Below are 21,360 nucleotides of genomic sequence, written 5' to 3' on the forward strand. Positions count from 1 at the left end.
ATAAACATCACGTGGAATACATATAGGAGCCGATCGCCTCTATCAGTCGGTAAGCATGCGCAAAGAGATCAATCAAGATAAGACTAGGCGGGAAAAAAATGCACGGTGCCGGGGGTACATATATTTTTCATAATTTTTATTTTCCATTGTTATATTCCCTATATTATATATTGTTATATATTTTTTTTATTTTTCATATAATTTTCTTTTTTTTTTTTTTTTTTTTTTTACTAGGTGTAAGTTTACAGCGCCTGCTCTTTTTTGCGGCTTTTAGCGCTTACTACCCTTGTCAATTTTTTTTTTTCATAATGGTTTTCCTCCTTTGTCATCTCGTGCCTCTTTACCTCATGTTTGTCTTAGCATGAAGCCTTGTACACTCCGGTTGTATTGTATGTCTTCCTTTTTCTTCTTACCCGATATAGTTTTTATCTTGTGACTTTTTTAGCGTAAGAACCTTTTACATTCCTCACATCTTTCTCTTTTTCACTTCATCCTTACTCTTGTTTGGTTACTTTTTTTTACCTGCGTTAATTGTTGGGTTGTGATCTTTTAGGACAACCTTTAAGATAAAGGGCTTTTAAAAGTAATTCATTTGACAAGGCTTGTCTTGTTTTTGTTTGTGTCCTCCCGGCACCGTGCATTTCTTATTTTCTTTTTCCACCTAGTGCTATTTTCATTGTGCTCTTCTTTGCGCATGCTCCGCTACAGAAAGTGGCTGTCAGCTCCTATATATTAGAAGAGCCGTTTACTCAAAAATAAGTTGTAAGTTAGCGCCTGTCCCGTCTACACCTGTATCGTCCCTGTTGATATCTGCGCTATGTTTTCATGAAATCAAGGAAAGTTTTTATCGCGCCCAGGCTATCACACTCTCAGTCCTCACTACGGTCGCCTTTTTGGCTCGTCGATGGCATCTTCTATAGTTCGTGAAATTTTCAAGAAGATGGATCCGTAATGGACGACTTCGAATGAATTTTATCACCTGATTCTCTATAGTTAGCGCTGACAACTCACAGCAGAAGGACGTTTTGATATCAGCCTCTTGCAAAATGCGGCTCTAGAGACCGCAGTCTCATCTCGCATATTGGATGAAAGCCGAAAATAAAAATACTAACAGCAGTTCTGCCGCATGCAGCGCTGCAAGATATACACACCAACTATAACACCTCTAAAGGCAACCTACAACACTGAGCATGCGTTTAGGCGTTACTTGAGCACTCGGAGAAAATCTGGTGGAGATTCGAGTGCCTTCAGCTTGAGGATTCCGCTTCGTTTATCGGCCATAAATTACAGCCGATACACGAGAATGTGAAGAAGGTGACTGAGAGCCTTGTAAATAGTGATGATTCGGAGATAGCTGTAGGCATTGCAATGGTTACGGTTACGCAATGGTTATGCAGTGGTTACGGCGCTCGACTACTGTGGCCAAGGAAGCGGGATCTAACCCCAGCCCCCGCGGCCGCTTTTCGATAGAGGCTAAAAGCTAGGCGTCCGTTTGCTGTGCGATGTCAGTGCCCGTTAAGGAACCGCAGGTGGTCGAAATTCCCGGAGTCCTCCACTACGGGGTCTTTCGTAATCTGAATCGTTTTGGGACGTTAAACCCCACAAACCAAACCAAATCAAACACTGCAGTGTGGCAATGATTCTCTTAGCATTCTTTGTAGCGAAATGATACAATGCTGGCCGAAAAGAGCACGTCCTGCGGAACCATGTGCAGCCATCGGTATTTTGGTACACCATTTTGTGCTAACTTTGCCATCTGTGCATTTCAGATTCGCGCCCTGCTAATAAATTCTTCGGCCTTCGCTGCAAGATTCCTCACTATAAAAGCTGAAACGTGCTGGCGAATTTTCTTTGAGTGCAAAAGTAAGATAGAGAAATATATATTGAACTAAATTTTATAAAGATCCTGGATTCAGTGAAGACGCCTTAATAGCGGCTCGTCTTAGTTCGGTTTTTAAATACGCCTCGCTAAGGAGCCTTTGGTGAGACATACCTTGGAGCGCCCACTTCTTGTGGTAGGCACAACGCTTCCTTCATACTTCCTTGCCTCCCTCCAGGACCTGAACGCCCGCACTAACTCTACGCTGGCGCACAGCAGGGCGTCTACGGATGCAGAGGCGACGCTGAGTACACCATGGCTGAATGGACATTCACGTCTGCCACTGCACTGCAGTCTCATTGTAAAGAAGGGCACGTTGGCAGAAACACCATGTTTGCCTACAACCTGTCCAGAGCATAGTAACAATACACGTAAAATAGAAATCAAGCACTAATAGACGCGGGTAACTCAAAACAATAATAAAGTAATAAGCATGCGGTTGCCTTTAAAATTTAAACAAATATATTTGTAGTATGAGGCTCACATTCTCAACGCCAGACAGGCACAAGCGGTTCCGCTTCCTCGGAGACCTTCCATACACAGGAGCAGGTAAGGACGATAGATAGCTCCCTTCCTCTCTCCTGTTAGTAGAGGAGGTATGAAAGGCTCGTTTTCGCAATCAAAGGACCGTTGTGAAATTCGCCCCTAAGAGAGTTGCTTGCCGAATTTGAGAATGAATGCACAGGCGGGAGCCGGACTAACGTGTTCTGACATCGTGTTTATCAGAACAGTTCCACTGTGTGCGCATGGGTGAAATATAAAAATCAATCAGAGGAAACAATCAGACATCGAAAATGAGCTGGAATCGTCGGGTGTGCAGGGACAGGCAGAGAAATTTCTCGCTCACCTCTCCGCCTGATATTCAACTGATTGGTTAGCACAGCTCTGACGCTATGCCATTGGGACGACTGCGCTTAAACATATGCTGCTCTTTCACTGAGCAACACGATTCGATGGTGGCATCCTGTGTACTGATTTGCTTTGTTACAGGCCGCAGTTGTGTTGTTCTGTACCGCTTATATTTTATTAACACTTCGCGACGACCTTACCTCGTGCTGGTTGCCATTTACGCGTCGGCTTTTAATGACTATTATCGAGTTCGTCGTCTCAGATGAATTTGCCATAGCGTATGTTGAACGCAACCCATATCGTAGACCACTCCCTTGACTTTTATGCTGACTGTAAACCAGTACACGACAAATTCGCAGGTCTGTTTTGCTAGTAGGAAGTATGCTACGCAAGAAAGAAGTTGTATATAGTCTGAAAGCTGTTATTTTTTGCTTCTGGCAGCATCAGCCATCAAGCAAACATGTGCAAGAAAAACCAGGCTTAAATGCTCTTAAAACGTAAATTAATGCAAGGCGTACGGCCTCTCTAATTCATACTCGTTTAATCCGAACTAACGGCTTATTCTGACACTTTCAGCCTGCCGAGATCAACACTCCGGAAAAGATATCCCTAGTTCGAATTCCGCATAATTAGAAGCGACGTTTGGGTCACTTCGGGTCGTAGTTACTGACTTATTGAATTATGAACAAGCAAACAGTTCGGTGGTGTAGAAGGATCCACCCTCTAATTTAATGTCGTCACCTTATTCACTAAGTGCAAGGTGAGGACGACGAAGACAGAGGCTGCGCTTCGAGTGTTTACTGCTTTTTGCTATACAGCGAGGACTATAGGGCCCCTGATCGCGAGTTACACGCGAGCGGGAACGAGAGGATATGGAAGAGGAGGGCAGCGCATCTGCGTGGAAGGGGCAGTGCGTCAGCTTACGCAGGCACAAGGAGTTTTGTATTTTTTCCCACGCCAATAGAGAAGCAGCAGCTCTATTTACACATGTGCATGTTTACCTTCTTGAAACACAGTGGTAGCAGACCGACTAGACAAACAGCCTCCTTTCTATAGAGCCAACAGGCTTCCAGGACCCGGCTGTGGTCGCGGCGTTGCCCCCGCTCCCGCCGTCACTCCTAAGGGCAGCGGGATCCCAGAAACTTTTATTTAGACGGGGCCACCTGGTCTGGTCGCTTCCGTAACGCTGCCCGGCAAGGAAGCAGGGCAGTGTTCGTGGCTATCGGCTCACGCCGACTAATGCAATATGCAACTAAGAACAGTTCAACCGATTTCCAGCGCAACAAGGCTTCAAAAAGACGACGCCCATACCGCCGAGAAATATTTCCTCAGATGGGGGCACTACATAGGTTACGTTAAAAGCCTGCGTGAGGTATGCTCGTGATGTTTCAAGGCTGACAAGCTTCAAACGGTCGACACAACTGACAGAAAGTTCTTTTTTTTTTTAGACATATGGGTACTAAAGCTTTCGCGGTAAAACAATTCCCGTACTGTTCATGTAATTGCCTCATTGCAACGCAAATATCAGGACTTCTAAGCTTAGAACTGCAATGTTGTCTAAGTAAGGCTGGTTCTTGTTTATTTAGAAAGTACTAATCCAGAGGCTCAGAACCTAACGTCTAAGGTATGTATGGCCGCTGCGTGATCGTGTCCGCCTAGAACTGCGGCAGATACTGCGCCTTTCTTTACCCAAGACTAATAAATAATGGTTTTACTTTAGTTTTGTTAGTTTAGCTTATAGGGCTTAACGTCTCAAAGTGACTCAGGCTATGAGAGAAGCCGTAGTGAAGGGGTCCTGAAATTTCGACCACCTGGGCTTTTTTAGCGTGCGCTTGCATCGGACAGTACACGGGTGCCTTGCAAAGTCTGCTAAAATTGCAACTTCGTGCATATAAAAAAAAAAAGGCGCAGTATTTCTCACAATTGTCGTTGACCACCTGAGCCGCGCCTTATGGGAAGTGAAGAAGGCGGGAGTGAAAGAGATAGATCATCATCATCATCATCATCTGCAGCAGCAGCAGCCTGATTATACCCACTGCAGGGCGAAGGCCTCTCCCATATTTCTCCACTTAACCGATTCTGTGCTAACTGCATCCACTTGACCCCTGCGAACTTCTTAATCTCATCCGCCCACCTAACTTTTTGCAGCCCCCTGCTACGCTTTCCTTCCCATGGAATCCAGTTTGTTGCCCTCAGCGACCATCTGTTATCCTCTCTTCGCACTACATGTCCTGCCCATGTCCATTTCTTCTTGTTAATTTCTACTAGAATGTCGGTAACTTGAGTTATTTCTCTGACCCATTTCTCTGGCCGATATAAGGAAGTATAACATGGAGAAAATTGAGCATGCTGTAAAGAACGGGGGAAGCCTTAAAGCGGTAAAGAAAAAATTGGGAATAGGCAAAAACCAGATGTATGCGATAAGGGAGAAGGCGGGCAACGTCGTCACTAATATGGAAAAGATAGTCAAAATAGCCGAGGAGTTCTATACAGATCTCTACAGTAGCCAAAGTAGTCAAGACCGTAATGAGATTGGCGGTAGGGAAAAACAGTCAGACGTTCCACCAGTGACGAAGGACGAGGTCAAGAAAGCACTAGAAACTATGAAACGGGGGAAATCAGCTGGAGAGCATCAGATAACTACCGATTTGCTGAAGAACGGGGGGGGGGGGGGGGGATATCGTGCTAGAAAAACTGGCCACCCTGTATACGCAGTGCCTGGTGTCATCGACGATACCGGAACCATGGAAGAATGGAAACATTATCCTGATTCACAAGAAAGGGGACTCTAAGGACCTTAAAAATTACAGACCAATCAGCTTACTGTCTGTTACATATAAGGTATTTACTAAGGTAATCGCTAATAGAATCAGGACAACCTTAGACTGCAATCAAGCAAAGGATCAATCAGGGTTTCGGAAACGGTACTCTACTATCGATCATACCCATACCATCAATCAGGTGATAGAAAAATGCTGGGAATATAACCAGCCCTTATACATAGCATTCATTGATTACGAAAAAGCACTTGACTCAGTTGAAACCTCGGCGGTGATGCAGGCATTGCGAAATCAGGGGGTAGACGAGCCGTACGTGAAAGTGCTGGAAGATATATATAGTGGCTGCACAGCAACCATAGTTCTGCATAAAGAAAGTAACAAAATTCCCATAAAGAAAGGTGTTAGGCAAGGAGACACAATCTCCCCAGTACTATTCACTGCTTGTTTAGAGGAAGTATTCAGAGACTTGGAATGGGAGCAGTTAGGGATAAGGGTAGATGGAGAATACCTCAGTAATCTGCGATTTGCTGATGACATTGCCTTGCTAAGTAACTCGGGGGATGAACTGCAAATAATGATTGATGACCTAGACAGGACAAATAGAAAGGTAGGCTTAAAAATCAATATGCAGAAGACTAAGGTAATGTTCAACAGACTCGGGAAGGAACAGCAGTTTAAGTTAGGTAGCGAAGCACTGGAATTAGTAGGCGAATATGTCTACTTAGAACAGGCAGTAACCGCAGATCTGGACCGTGAACAGGAAATAACAAGAAGAATAAGGCTGGGATGGAGCGCATTTGGCAAGCACTCTGCAGATTATGACTAACAGCTTGCCGCTATCGCTTAAGAGGAAAGTATACAACAGTTGCATCTTACCTGTACTCACCTATGGGGCTGAAACCTGTAGGCTAATTAAGAGGGTTCTACTTAAGTTGAGGACAACGCAGAGGGCTATGGAACGAAAAATGGTAGGGGTAACATTAAGAGATAGGAAGCGTGCAGATTGGGTCAGAGAAATAACTCAAGAGATAGATAGAGGTACCGTAACGTACTCGAGGGCTACAGAATAATTTCCAGCACCTAGGGACGTTTACGTGCACTGACAAAACTGTACTAGTTGCTATATTCTAAACCGCCAAGAAAAACTGTGTCAAGCCGAGATTTCGCACGTTATAATCGGTTTAAGCGAATCTCGGGCAAATATTTTTGACCATGTAGACAAGCCAGTGGAGATGTGCAAGAGGTATAAGTACACATGCTTCATTAGAAAAAAAAAAAAAAGAAAAGACTCGTCGGTGCTTAGTAAATAATTCATCATTTTATCCCTTCTTTCACTTCTTTCACTTCTACAGCTTCGGTTTCTATTTTACAGCCGATTGATCGATTGATAGCAACTTGATTGTTCCCCCAGCTAAAGCGGCCACCTACTCTCCGCCTCCAGCACGCAGGCATAGGGGCTGGAACCTCCGCGATTAGAAGCAGGCAAAAAGGTATTACTCTTCGCGGCTTCTACTGCCAGGTGAGTTGCGAACTTTATGACGCCGAATGATGTTTCCAACGTCACAACAAGGTATACATGAAACTACGCGAGGCGAACAAATACTTTTATATAAACGCTACTTAGTCGCTTGAATTTGTTGAAACTTTTCTGCTAACGTTGTTCATTTGTCATGTTGCAATTTTTGTACACGTCATAGGATCTAATGCTTGCTTGAGAATACACAACCACTGCTTGATTGTTGAACAAGAAACTGCATGAACGCAGAGTAAAAGTGCATTTTTGAAACTAAAACTGAAAGATATTACGTGATGATCAATGCTTACTATTATCTGCCGCATCAGTCCAAAGCAAACTACGTCGGGAAAGTTCCGGGTCTCGACCCCTAATGTACATTTATCCGGGAGCATGCATGACAGCAAATTTTCTCGTTAGCTAATTCAGTCATTAAAGGCAGCTGCAGCTAGAATCCCAAAAGAAGCAGTCAGCGAACTAATGCAATCAACGGCACGAGCTCAAATGAATACCGAAATACGCCGTTTTCGAGTCTGTGACAGCGTACCTGCACAAACGTTCGCGTTTATTTGCAAACCTAATTTTCTCTCCGTCGTCCGATCCGCATTAAAGCGAGGGACGATGACGGTGCAGCCATCAAAGGAAAGAAGTAAAAAGCTAATGCTGCGCATCGACATGATTCCAGCTCTCGGGAACTTTGAGTAACCGTCACGTGCAGCAAATACATCTCCGCTTTTGGACTGCACTTTTTCGCTTGCACCAACCATGAAAATTAAGCCGACGGGCTCGTTTGTGCGACCGGAGAGAGCACGTAGAGGCAAAGCATGGGAGACAAAGAGAAACGAGAGATGCCTGAAAAGAGCTAAAAAAAAAAGCTCTCTAGAGGAAAGCGCACGGTTGTAACATGGGTATATGCCTTACATTTCCGCGCAAATCAACAAAAAAAAAAAAAACTAAAAGGGAGGACAGTTGCGAGGGGCTTGAAGATAGAAGGCATTTATAAAAGAAACGAGGGAGTTGAAGAGCGGCCATCATCGTTGGAATGAAGTTACTGGGGGAAGAAAGAAGGACCATGTATTGATATGAACAGACAGACATTTCGGGCAGGAAGAGCAGTAATAAATAGTTCGAATAAATATGAAAGCAGTGAAATGGGGGTTGGGGTAAGGGTGGCAGTGGACAGAGCTAGCGACAGAGCGTTCCGGATGCAAGTACCTAATTGCCCGAAGCATATAGCAGAAACGGTAAAGGTGCTTTCTGTCGCTGCTTAATTCAGATAAGCAACCTGTTTATTGGTACCGCTAAGAGTTACTACAACTCGCAAGACAGAGATAAAACAAGTTTTAGATTCAAACTGTTTTATGTCTATCAGCAGTCAGATCGAGTGGGAGGGAAAACACATAATAGAGGCTCCCGGATGTTATTTTCCGTTTAAAATCCTTTGTAGCAGAGAGAAATGTGAAGAAAGCGGGTACTTTGCAATATTCACCATTAGAAATGCAGCCGGCTGAGTAAAATATTTAGCCGTTAATATGCTTGGCAACCGCAGAACGTCGATTTCATTGAAACAACGAGACGGCTGTATTGCAACATGACGACTTGGTAGCTTGATGTCGTCGAGGAATGCGCTGCATGTCTATTTACTGATGACCGATAAAACAGTGGACAATAATGCACCAAAAGAAAATTCGGATGAGAATCTGCCCGACGATGTGAGTGCTGTAGCGGCGTCGATTTCAAACAGGAAAAAAGAAGAGGAACACAGAGTTCGGCAGTCTGTGCGACGACGAGCTGACCACTGACAAAGGTGCTTTGGAAAACAAAGGCGTCGTTCAGGAATATAGATTTCATTCTCTAGCAATGATGCGCATACTATTGCAGCTATTTCACCTACAGATCTGCGCAAGTCTGCTCCCAACGAAAGCATTTCGTTATTTTTGCAACATGTTACACTACGTACAAAAACGTCGCCGCAAGTTGCCGAGGCCGGAGCGAGAAAATCACAATATACGGCGCAGGGATATCACGAACACACCAAGGGCTATGCGGGTCAGTCTCTCCCGCCCTTCTCTGCTGGGAGTAGGGAAGTAGAGGGGAGGTGTGCCCGACAGTTACTTTTTGCGAGTGAAAAAAAAAAAAAAAGCTTTGAAAAGCGACCCGCTTCACGCGATTTCGGGCAATACCTCACGGCATTACGATTGTTCCAATGCGCAAGAGTTGACGGCGATGTATATACATTGGCATCATTTGCTGCCACAGCGCAGCACTGCAGTGCCGCCGCGTGTCAGGCTTGGAAGTTCACACTTTGCCCCGCCGCGGTGGCTGAGTGGTTAAGGAGCTCTGTTGCTCATCCAAAGAATGAAAAGCAAGGCTGCCGTGTACTATGCAATGTGGGTGCCCGTTAAAAAACTCCAGGCGGTTAAAATTGCCGAGTCCCTCCACTACGGCCTCCTTCACAGCCTGACACTCATTGGGACGTTATATAAGATAAGCCAAACCAAACCTCTTCAGTCTGTTATAAGGGCTCACCATGCGCTCAAATAGTGAGCCCGTCCCTCATAACCCGAGTCGCTTTGGCACGTAAAACCCTCCAAAACCAAACTATACCAAACCAAGTAGCGAGTGCGAACTGAAGCAACACATGTTCAGATAAACAGGCAGCATGCCAACTTTGCGCTCAGTAGCACATATGGAAGGCCTGCAACCAGTGGACAGCAACGACGATGCAATGCGCCCCTGTGCAACAGCCATGGGAACGTCCAGGCATCTAGTGCCACCATGCACATCGATGACGTGACAGTTGCACGATCGTGTCATTCTTTCTCCATGCCGCCAGAGCGTTTATTGTAGCGATACTTCTTCGAAGGGCCTGTACATAGTAATCTTTCCCACTGACTTAGCCAGCAGTGAATGACACTATACTCTACTTGGCACTCACTGAGTTTGCACAGTAATATCAGTACAACCACAACTCACGAAAAAGGCGCTTTTTTGAAAAAAAAAAATAAAATAATAATGGTGCTCAACATGCTATTAATCCTTTGTGGTGAACTCTTGAAGAAATGTGGGTTGGCTGCCATAGCAGAGAAGACCATACAAAGTACATGCGATACTATAGCACTACATAAACGTAGACAAACAGCTATCATTTGCGAAGCAAGCACGTCCGAACGCAGCACGTATGTCTCTGTCGAGTCTATAGTGCGACTGCTTGGTCATATAAGACATTCTTCACGGTGAAGCGATCAGGAGTTATTAGGTCGAGTACGGTAACGGCAATATCAAGAGAAGTAGAACAGGCAAAGACGACGTTTTATCTTTATTTACAACGCGTGAAAAGCAGGTAATGCTGCAGGGCACACGGCAAATAGCGATAGATTACGGTCTTGTAGGACTGTTCATGTGTGCTTTCTCACGTGTCACATTTTACACCTCAGCTAGCCCCTCAAGCTGTTATTTTGAGATAAATTTCATGGCATTCATATATGCTGTACGGGACAGCCTCGGCACTGTGAAGGGAGGTGAAGGATGATGCCTATAATCATCCTACCCCCTCACGCTGCGCCCAAACATGGTCACTGTGGTAACACCAGGTGCTTGGGAGGCATTATCAAAATGACCTAAAATAGTCTATTTGGAATGGAAAAAAAAATTTCAAGGACTTTATTTTCCGCCACTGTAGAAGTGAACGAATCAAATCGTGTTAAGAAGCTAGATGTAAGGGAAGACTTGCTAATTGGCACGTCATTCAGCCCCATCTCTAATTTAGTGAAAATGATAAGCTCTTCACCACGGACAAGAGACCAATATCAGTTTTAGTGTTCTGGTATCAGGGTGCCCATTCACCGATTTCTCCGGCGTCTGCCTGCTGAAGCCGAATTTGCATGAACTGCCAACTTGTGCAGAACATTGGAGGTTGTAATCGAACCCACCGAGACCGGAGGCATGCACGCCTAGGATAGGCAGGCACGTTTGTACAGCTTAATTAAAGCGGGACTTTATAACGATGTTGCTGGCATTTGACATAATGTGGCAAAATACTACTGTATGAGAATGAGTATGTGTGTACTAAGGCTTCCAGTCACGGATTTCGTTGATGTCCGTCGGTCCACCTGCCCACAATTTATTCGTCCTCGCTTTGACTGTTATGCAACGTGACTCTTTCAGGCTCCGGCTCCCCGCATATGTGCTGCATTCCATGAACGTCGCTCCGGCTCGACTGCCTTTGCGGCATTGCCCCGAGGGCGTTGGCCACAATATTCCTAAAGTTCCAGCAACGAAGCCTATCACGCGTAGTTGTATACCACGATCAGGAGGGCATCCATAGGCGCAACTCAACTCGTGCCACTTTCCTGCTTTCATCGGGGATGAGGAAGGGGGTGAATGTTTCATCATGCGAGGTTGCCAAATGCTTCGGAAGGCGCATTATTAAGCATGGAATTCTTGTCGAGACTGTTGTTGACGCACCGCCGGGGAGAACACTGAGGTGGACCGTAAGGATAACTCGAAGGCATACTATATATATATATATATATATAGTATGCCTTCTTTAGTATAGGTGGACCGTAAGGATAACTCGAAGGCATACTATATATATATATATATATATTATATACGTAACGTATCAGTTCTTTTGGTTCCCTGGCAGCTCACCACTTTCCGAAAGCCAGGATGGGTCGAATTTTTCCAGCCCTTTTGACGATGTGTCATAAAAACTAGGAGGAGATTTTCAGCATAAGGATTACACAGGCTGAAAGCTGTGTCCATCGCTGTGATCCAGACACTAAACTGCAGTAGATGCAGTTGAAGAATCCGGAGTCACCGCCTCCAAAGATGAGACCAGCACAGATACATTTGATGGATTTCCTGGCAAAAGGTAACCACAATTGTTGGAGACTACTGAAGCATACTACGCTTTACGGCTGCCGAAATTGCAAACTAGCATCAAAAACAAAAGACGTGACATGCTCACCAAAGGCACCCGCCTTCTTCAAGAATATGCCAAAGTCTACAACTCATATGTAGCACAGAAGAAAGCCCGCTGGTGCGAATTTTGAATTCTGTCGCATTCCCCTTATACAGTTCATAGCACACCACTGGACTTCTCTCTTGCTATGAATTCATATGTGAAGGAAAGCACTTTCCAACTGCTGTGGCCCTGATTTCACAAGTCATAACTTGGCTTTTTCAACAACCTGTTCACTTCGACAAACTAGTTATTTAGAGTGCATAAAATTGCGGGAGAAGCACATACGCTTGATTGGATCCTATGTATAGAAAGGCAAATAAATACCCAGCTTCCTTGCTCCCTGTCCAAAGCAAGTTGGTCATATGAAACCTTTACTGAACAACCCTCATAGCAAGATCAGCTAAAATTTGCGCACCCTAGAGGCATAGCAAAAATAGAATATAAAGATAAAAGAAATAAAAATATGAAACAAAAAGTCATGGCTTCATGACTAAAATATGACACGGGTGTTACATGACAAAATATGAGTTGCAAAGTGGTGTTTCGTTTTTTTTCTAGGGTTTGACATCCTAAAGAGGCTCAGGCCATGAACGCTCCAAACATTTTGACCACCAGGGATTTTTTTAGCGCTCTGATATTCGCAAACACACGAGCGCCTTGTTTTTCGTCCCCGTTGAAAAGCAACCGCCGTGGCCGGGATTTCGTCCCGCATCATTGCGTTCAGTAGTCAAGCGCAGCAACCGCAGAACCAATGCGGTGTGGCTTAAGTGGTGTAGTGTGTCGCAACGCAAACCTGATATGATGCCAGTAAGTAATGTTCAGTTTAACTTACAAAGCTTTTACAATATGTCGTAACTAGAATATTACGACGTCAGCAAGAAGTATGGTTTTCAAAGTGGTGCATCTCGTAACTAGAAGTTGATGATTATCAAGTAACTTGATCAAGATGACATGCAAAAGTGGCGTCGTATGTTAACTATAAATTGATGACATCATCCGTCATATGTGATCGACATGAGTTGCAAATAGGGTGTAGTATGCCCGCAAAAACAAATCTATATGATTTCTCATTGTTTACGGATATGGTAAAGATTCTGTCATTTTTTTTTTATTGTCTTGTCTCTTCATCCAATCAAGTAGTCACGCAGGGGTCGCAAACACTCCCGAGGTTCGCATGCGGTCCGTGCAGCATGGTAACGCAATCCGTCGGCTCAGCAAATTTCAGCATCTGCTCTGAAAGCCTATACCAGCTTAACAATCGGCATTAGCACAAGACTCGTAAATGGTGCACGTTCTTTGTGGAAATATAAAGAGGCTAGCCCTTTAATCGTCGTGAAATTCGGATACTTCGGGAAATTCGAATAGAGAGGCGCCGGATAACCCTCCTTATTTTTCCTCTCCAAATATACATTTATTTCTTCCGAAGATAATTATTCGTTGTATTAACCGTAGTGCCGTTCCAGTAGTGCTCTGCAAGTCATCGTGAAGCGGCGACAGTCTGGTGATTAAGCAGTAGGCCGCACTCTCCGATTTTCATTTCCATGAAGTATGACGGAATGTAGACTGTGGAAGGCTGCTGGCCCGCGAAGGACAAAATTTACTCAATGAGGCCCGCACCGTAATTTGAGTTTGAGACCATGATGTAGTTTGTGCTATTAGCAGTGATAAGGAAATTAAATACTTTAGACAAAATTGAAGTGCTGTTGTTATGCTATATATTCTGTTCTCAAGGTGTGTGGGCGAAATTTCGAAGATGTGTGTTTTCAGGAGAAAATAGGCTGTGAAGACAAAATGCAATGGCACAATAATATAAGAGTAAAATCACCCGCATCAGGTATAATGTGATATCAAGTATTTTCTTGCAATGGTGCTCACGTTAATCGGAAGACACAACATCAACGCAAGGTCCAGAAAAAGAAACAGGCAAGTTGTGAACCTAAAGACAAAGCTATGCAAAAGTTTATGCATTCATTTGAGCAAGAAATCAGGAGGGAAAATTGAAGCGCCTTTGATCACCTTCGTGCGGCAATACAGCGGACGCATGTGCCCAATTTTCCGAAAGCAATATATAGAAGCAAGTTATAATTGTTTTTCAACCTTCTTGCGCATGATTTCTCTTCAGTTCAGCATTCATTACATTATACTTAAAATGCATTATCCATCTATTACTGTCGCATTCAAAAGCACTAAAGTCACAAGAATATACTTTGCGTGCAAAGCCTTGATTTTTTGTCATGCATGAATCAGTTTACAGGCCATTTTGAACATAACACATAGGTGGTCAACCAAAGAGTTGTGCGAAATGTGGCTATCATGGCACAAACTCTCTCTCTTTTTGCGGATTTGTACCATAACGAGCGTCTCGATTCCCAAGCACCTCTTAATTTCATTAAATATCAGGTATCACAGCTCTTAAAAAAGTTCCCCATTACTAGACTCACCACATCATGCTTGCTGCACAGCTACACACTCTACACCTCACAATTATAACTTTGTAAGGAGGCCTCTAGTAACCCTTTTCTATTCTAAAAAAATACACATATATGCAGCGTACAAAAGCTCACCTTCTCAATAACGTTCTGGCCAATTTCATTAACACATGAAAGGCAATGAATGAACAGTGGCATGTCCGCTTGATGAAATACACATAAAACGCGACTATGATGAAAAGGGTAGAACGAAAGTAAGCGATGCAGTTGATTAAACTGAACGAGCTCAAAAACACCTAATGCGCTCACGGTTAGAAGCTTTCTCCTTGCAAGCACAGTGATGCGTCCAAGCAACTTTTGAATATGTACCTTTTGTGACGAGAACAAGTCAGGCTGAGAGTCATCCATGTCATCACTAACAACAATTAAATAAACAGAAAAGCAATCAAAACATTCCCTCACCCGGAAAATTTCGACATTGTGTATCGTCACCGAGCAGATCTTTCAAGATCAATGTAACCTGTAATAGCTCCAGTTCATCTTTTAATTGTGATAGGAATAATTACATAAAAAGAGCAGTCAAGGCTATCTTGCGTTCCCAGCACTAAAAGGCAGTCAACTGTGAAACACCATTTGAAGCACTCTGAAACTTGCATTCCATGGAGGAGTACTTATAGGTTTTCCCGTGGTATGACCAACAAAGTTTTATATATCCAACATTGATACAAAAACGAAATGTGAAACTTGCTTTGAAACCTTACAGAAGCTTTGTTGTTGAAGCCCAGGAAATATGAGGCAAGAATCTGAAGCATGCAAATTGATCTGCAAAGTTGACGGCCATCATAGCAAAGTAATAGATGGTTGTCGATGCTAAAACATCAAACAAGGAGCACTGAGTGAAGAGGTCTACTTTAAAGAGCGTAATACGTTAGTGGAATACCCCCTACTGAATACGCGCCCCACATGATAGGTTAGTTCGAGAAGTAGCAAGGAACAAAACTCCTTCCAAGCATGGTATCTAGGGGAACATATAGTGCGCTTAGACTCCCCTGTTATGTCTAGACTGAGCTTAGCAGATACTGTTTGAAGAGCTAGGATTTTCATAAGTGCTTACAGCGAAGTCTCAGACCGACCCTTAGAAGATTGCTTTGTCAAATAGTGGCAGCCTTCCGGACCCTATTATCACATATCCATACCACAGTTCTACGAATCTGAAGCAAAGCTGAGACCATAGAAATTTATGTCATGGCTCCTCATCAAGAAAGAACACACGGTTACAGAAGACACTTGACCAAGTGCCATCTTAATTTTAGATGACAGAGGCACAATGAGAAGAAGAACATTCCCTGCAAGCCGTGCCATTTGTTGCCGGTCATCTCATGCATGGAGAAGTCAAACAGCTATCATGTGATTCATGCCAAGGCAACCTTGCCATTAGCTCCCCCGATGGAAGATAAGATTGTGTAATGAACACTACATGATTGAGCACCTTAAAAGAAATAATTAAAAGCCGTCGACTCGTTATTTTCAATGCCGTAATACTAATGCAGGCTACTATAAAAACTGAAAACCCCAGAAAAGAAGATGAAGTTTTACCAAGAAAAAAAAAAAAGCTGCTTTGGATTGCACATAAGCTGCACGAGGACTCAGCAGACAGAAAAAAGTGGCAATCAAGACAGCACACGGAAAGTACTTTAGCACATTCTGCCCGCCACTGTGAGCATATTACTGAAGAAGGTGGGTATTAGGAACAATGGTATCACAACACAAGGTGCACAAACTCAATAAAGCTGATCACATTACTCAGGTGACTCACCTGTATAGCCGGATACAGGTCAAGAACGCAGCGGAAAATTCCCCTTAAAAGCAGGCCCTCGAGCCAATGGCGTCAACTGGTTCTCGTGACATGGCACGTTTTGGCCCGTTAGTAGGAAATCACATGTAAATACTATAGCGCATGTCAGTAATTCTCTCCTGCACTACCAAAAACTACGATGGGTGTAGAGGTGACGATCTGACGCTGCAGAATGTAGTGCCACTTTAAAGTGGTCGTAAAGTATATGAGATGACATACTTTGAAACGCCATTTCAAATCGAACTTTTACGTAAACTCGATTTACATAAGCAATTTCTCCAGTTTAGAGTTCGCGACCAATGCGCATACTGAAGTCACATTCTTAACATGGCGGCGCGCTTTTAAGCAGGTCGTCTGGCTTCGCAGGCAACTCATCGTCGTTTTGGTATGTTCATTGGTCACAAATGGTGCATCGGGCCTTCATTGAGAAGGAAGTTGGTTCGTTAACAAAAAAGGTTTCAGTTTGAAAAAACAGATTGGGCCATTAGGCTGAAGCTACCTCCGCGGCTTCGTCTGTGTACGACAAACTAAAAGCGTGAATGTGACAGAGTCACGTTACTTAAAATGCTATTCTAAAACTTTCGAGTTTTTAAGCAGCATCTACAGTATCTAGGAGCATGCTTAATGCTCCCTCGATCGTGATTGGCTGAACAGGGATCCTAGTTCCCACAGCGGTGCAAGGAAGGGGTGAGATAGAGTATATTAGAGCACTGCACAGGCTCTGGCTTACCCAAAAGCCCTCGGGCAGGGCAGGGTAAAACACTTTATTGGTGGACCTGTGCCGGCCACGTGCTTAAGGCCGCGGGCCCGGGCGTGGCTCGGGCCTGTAAAAAGATGGGCCTGGGCCATGCTCGGGCATGCGAGTGAACTACTAGTTTTACCGAATTTCCACTGCTTATATTTTACATAACAGAGGAAGGAAATACCAGGTGAATTTAGCGCCAGCTCATGACGATTTCCGGACTGCAAATTTTTTTTAAAACACGGTAATGCTACATGGCCTCTTAAGGATGCAAATATAAAATCAAGATAATGTCAAAAGCAAACTAATCTGCAAATAAAACATCCCATATGAGAAGTTCGCTGAGCTTTTCGGGTTGTCATTCGGTCATCAGTTATAGAATGCATGACACGTGGTATCTGTTTGAGATTTCGCGCTGCACCTGGGGTCTCTGGTCGTGACCACCACCGAGATTGTAGGTGCACTATCGTCAATGGCAACCCACTAAGGGTTAGCGGCTATTATCGCCGGCGGTGCTGCCGCTAAAGCATCCGTTTTCATCCCTTTTTCCCTACCTGCCGCCGATACCTTCTTTGGGCACAGCTTTCTACAGCAGCCTCATTGTTCGAAACGCATGCTTTTGCCGTCCATTATGAAGAAGCAGGTCTGCGGTGGGCAACTTGTGAGGCGCCAGAGGGTTGTTTGTACTGCAGACAGCGGAAGAGGCACCTGAGTATACGCTCGCGTGGCCATTAGGCGCTTCCTCCCTGTAAACACATTTCTTCGTAAACAATCGCTGAACGGAACCCCTTGAAGTGATTATTCCCATTGCATACGTTTGTCTCGACGAACGTGCGCGGAAAAGAAGCTGGGTGCCAAGAAGAATATGGGATGAAAGGCAAACAATAGTAATGCAGTGACTGCAATGCTGTTTGTAAGTTTAGTTGAAGATCCGAGCTCTCTTTTTCAAATTTTCGGCTTGTCGAGAGAATTGTGGAGAAATTGGTTATCTTTCTACGACCATTGATTATTTTATATTCTTTCTCTGGTCTATGATTAGCTGGTGGAAACATTATGTTCCTTTCCCTAAACATTAATCGGTGAGGTGTGTAGACTGTTATCCTATTGGCGGCCGGCCCCACTATGGGTGGGGACAGAGGGATTAAAAGTGAGTGCTCTAGTTTGAATCAGGCTATATTCCTCTAATCACCGGTTTAGTGTTGATGTAAATAGTTTTCTCTTTACTTCTCTCTTCTTGTTTTATTTAATGTCGTAAATAAATAGTTAACTGTACCAGTCCTCGTCATGCGTGAATGTTTGCGAGTTAGAACCACCGAGACATAATCAATCCCGATTCCATTCTCAACAAGATATTTCGTCTCATGACCACCTGAGTAGGAAACTCAAACATACAATTCCGGTTTCTTGAAACCCGTTTGCTTTCTTTCCTTTGCCATCATCTCACATTTTGAAGCGCTGAGAGTATTGCAAACACCCAGAGGACAATGTAAGGTGGGACAAGGGAGTAACAAGGCCCTCAGCGGCAATATTTTTGAAAACAATTCTGACCACCTTTTAATAAATGAAAGTGTTCATGAAACATTATTTTTCAAACGGGACACCCCAATCTATTTCCAATAGAGACCTAAAATTCACTGCTGTAACCATCCTACTTGTGCTTTTAGCTTCGCTAGAGACAGGCGTGAAAGCAAGCGTATGATAGACTATTAGATTTCCTGAGTGCGACAAGTAGCATTTACGAAAATGACACCGTAAAGGCCGGGATACATGCGGCGTTTTTTTCCACGATTTTCAAGCGTCGAAAAGTGCCGCGCCGACGCGACGCCCAGCTCGAGATACATGAAACGACGAAGCGGCGCGAGCGCCGCCGCTGACCCCTCGGTGCGAAAGCATTTGCATCAGCGAGCAGAAATAACCGCAGAGCGAGGTACATGAAAGAAGCGACGCTGTCCCTTGTGTTAAATCGCGAAAGGGCTCAATTCAATGCTACTGTGCTAAATGTAGAAAGCGTATATAGGTCTCACAAGGATTTGCCGCTATCGAATGAACGAAGATACCTTGGAATGCCCACTCGGATACCAGCGGCACGGTTCTTTTTTTTTTTTTTTTTTTTTTTAGAGATTTCGCTTCAGGGAGAAAACAAATACATTACGATCCGAGAGTAGGTCGTATACTCACAAAAAAGCGGCATGCCGTGCTTGATTAGGCGTTCATGTTTACGATAATCACATTTCTGCGGCCAAACTGCCGGACACCTCGTCGGCCATGGCGGCGATGTTGACAGCGGCCACTCAAACCAGAAATGCCAGCTTTCCGCGCTCCTATTGGCTCGCGCGCACAGTAGCTTCCGGTTCGAGAGGACGCCGCGCCGCTCACTCGTCAAATATCTGGCAGTGCCAGATCGGCAGCGGCGCGTGTTTTTTCGACGCCGGCGCGCCGTCGAGCGTAAAACGCCGACTTGACGCGGCAAAAACGCTCCATGTATTCCGGCCTTAACAGGCACAGATCTCCATATGGAGTGCACGTGCACTAGAGCCTTTGAAAAACTACTGCTCGATTAGAACGAGCAAAAGGCGAAACCTCAATACTCGCCACAGTTAAATAGCTGCCCTTCTGAACCGAGTATATTTAGATGCTGCTGCTTAGTTGTTAATCAGCGGATATTTCTATATAAATGTTATAAAAAATTGGTATTCATATCCATCGTGTGGCACTGACCTGTTTTTTGACAGTAGGAGGCCGCATTAACATATGAAATCAACGAAGTTATTTTTTACGCATGTAGCTGAATCAGAGAAAAATTCTACCTCCCATTAGAATAACAGGGAACTTAGGCAGCAGCAATAGGCGCGTATACGCCTGGAATGCATTGTATCATTATAGTTTTTGCAGATCCAAGCTGAGACTGTGAGTGAAATAGTCGATGCGCTTGGTTTCAGCATGTGTTCTTGACGCTTGTAACATCTTCGTTTTTCAGACCCCCCCCCCCCCCCCCCCTTTGCTCCTTCTCCTGTCTCCAGCTGGAAAGCACCGAGCAGGCGTGCCACTGATGAGAAGCAGCTACAATCGTGTGACGTCTAGCAGCAATATTAAAAACAATAACCAACGCACCCACAACTGGGAATTAGTGTTTCCTACTGTTCTAAAACATTATCTTAATTTGTGAGAAAGGGAATGCAGAGGACTTGAAAAATTGCCGACCAATCAACTTACTAACAGTTACGCACAAGATATTTACTAAGGTAATTGCTAATAGAAGCAGGACAGCCTTAGACCTCAATCAACCAAAGATCAAGCAGACTTTCGGAAAGGGTACTCTACTATCGATCATGCCCATATCATCAACCAGGTGATAGAAAAATGATGGGAATATAAACAGCCTTATACATAGCATTCATTGATTACGAAAAAAGCATTCAACGATGTATAAACCTCGGAAGTCTTGCAGGCATTGAGAAATCAAGGTCTAGATGATACGTATATGAAGCTACCAAAGTACAGGAACATATCTATAGTGTCTACAAAGGAACCGTAGTTCTGCATTAGAAAAGTAATAAATTCAAATAAAGACAGATGTTAGGCAAGGAGACACGATTTTCCAAGTACTATTCACAGTGTGCTAAGAAGGAAGTATTCAGAGGCTTGGAATGGGAGCAGTTAGGAATAAAGGTTGATGGAAAATACCTCAGTAATCTCCGATTCACTGATGACATTGCCTTGCTAAGTAACTCAAGGGATGACTAGTAAAGAATGATTGGTGACCTAACAGGAAAAAAAGAAAATAGGCCGGAAAATCAATATTGAGAAGACGAAGGTTGTGTTCAAGAGCTTCCGGAGGGAACAGCCGTTTACAACACGTAGTGAAGCATTCTAAGTGGTAAGCGAATACGTCTACATAGGACAGGTAGTAACCGCATATGCGGACCATGAAAGAGAAATAACGAAGAGAATAAAATTGGGATGTAGCGCGTTTGGGAAGTACTCGCAGATCATGACTAGCAGCTTACCGGTATCGCTCAAGCGGAAAGTATATAACAGTTGAATTTTACCTGTACTCATCTATGGGGCTGAAACGATGATGCTAACGAAAAGGGTTCTACTTAACTTGAAGGCAATGCAGAAAGCCATGAAATGAAAAATGGTGAGCGTAACGTTAACATTAAAATGGTAGGGGTAACATGAAGAGATAGGAAGCGTGCAGAGTGGGTCAGAGAAATAACTCAGATTACCGACATGCTTGTGGAAATTAAGAACAAATGGGCATGGGCAGGACATGTAGTGCGAAGAGAGGATAACCGATGGTCGCTTAGGGTAACAAACTGGATTCCAAGGGAAGGAAAGCGT

This window comes from Amblyomma maculatum, chromosome 1 (genome assembly GCF_055883805.1).
Source record: "Amblyomma maculatum isolate TAMU_Amacu chromosome 1, ASM5588380v1, whole genome shotgun sequence".
Classification (NCBI taxonomy): Eukaryota; Metazoa; Arthropoda; class Arachnida; order Ixodida; family Ixodidae; genus Amblyomma; species Amblyomma maculatum.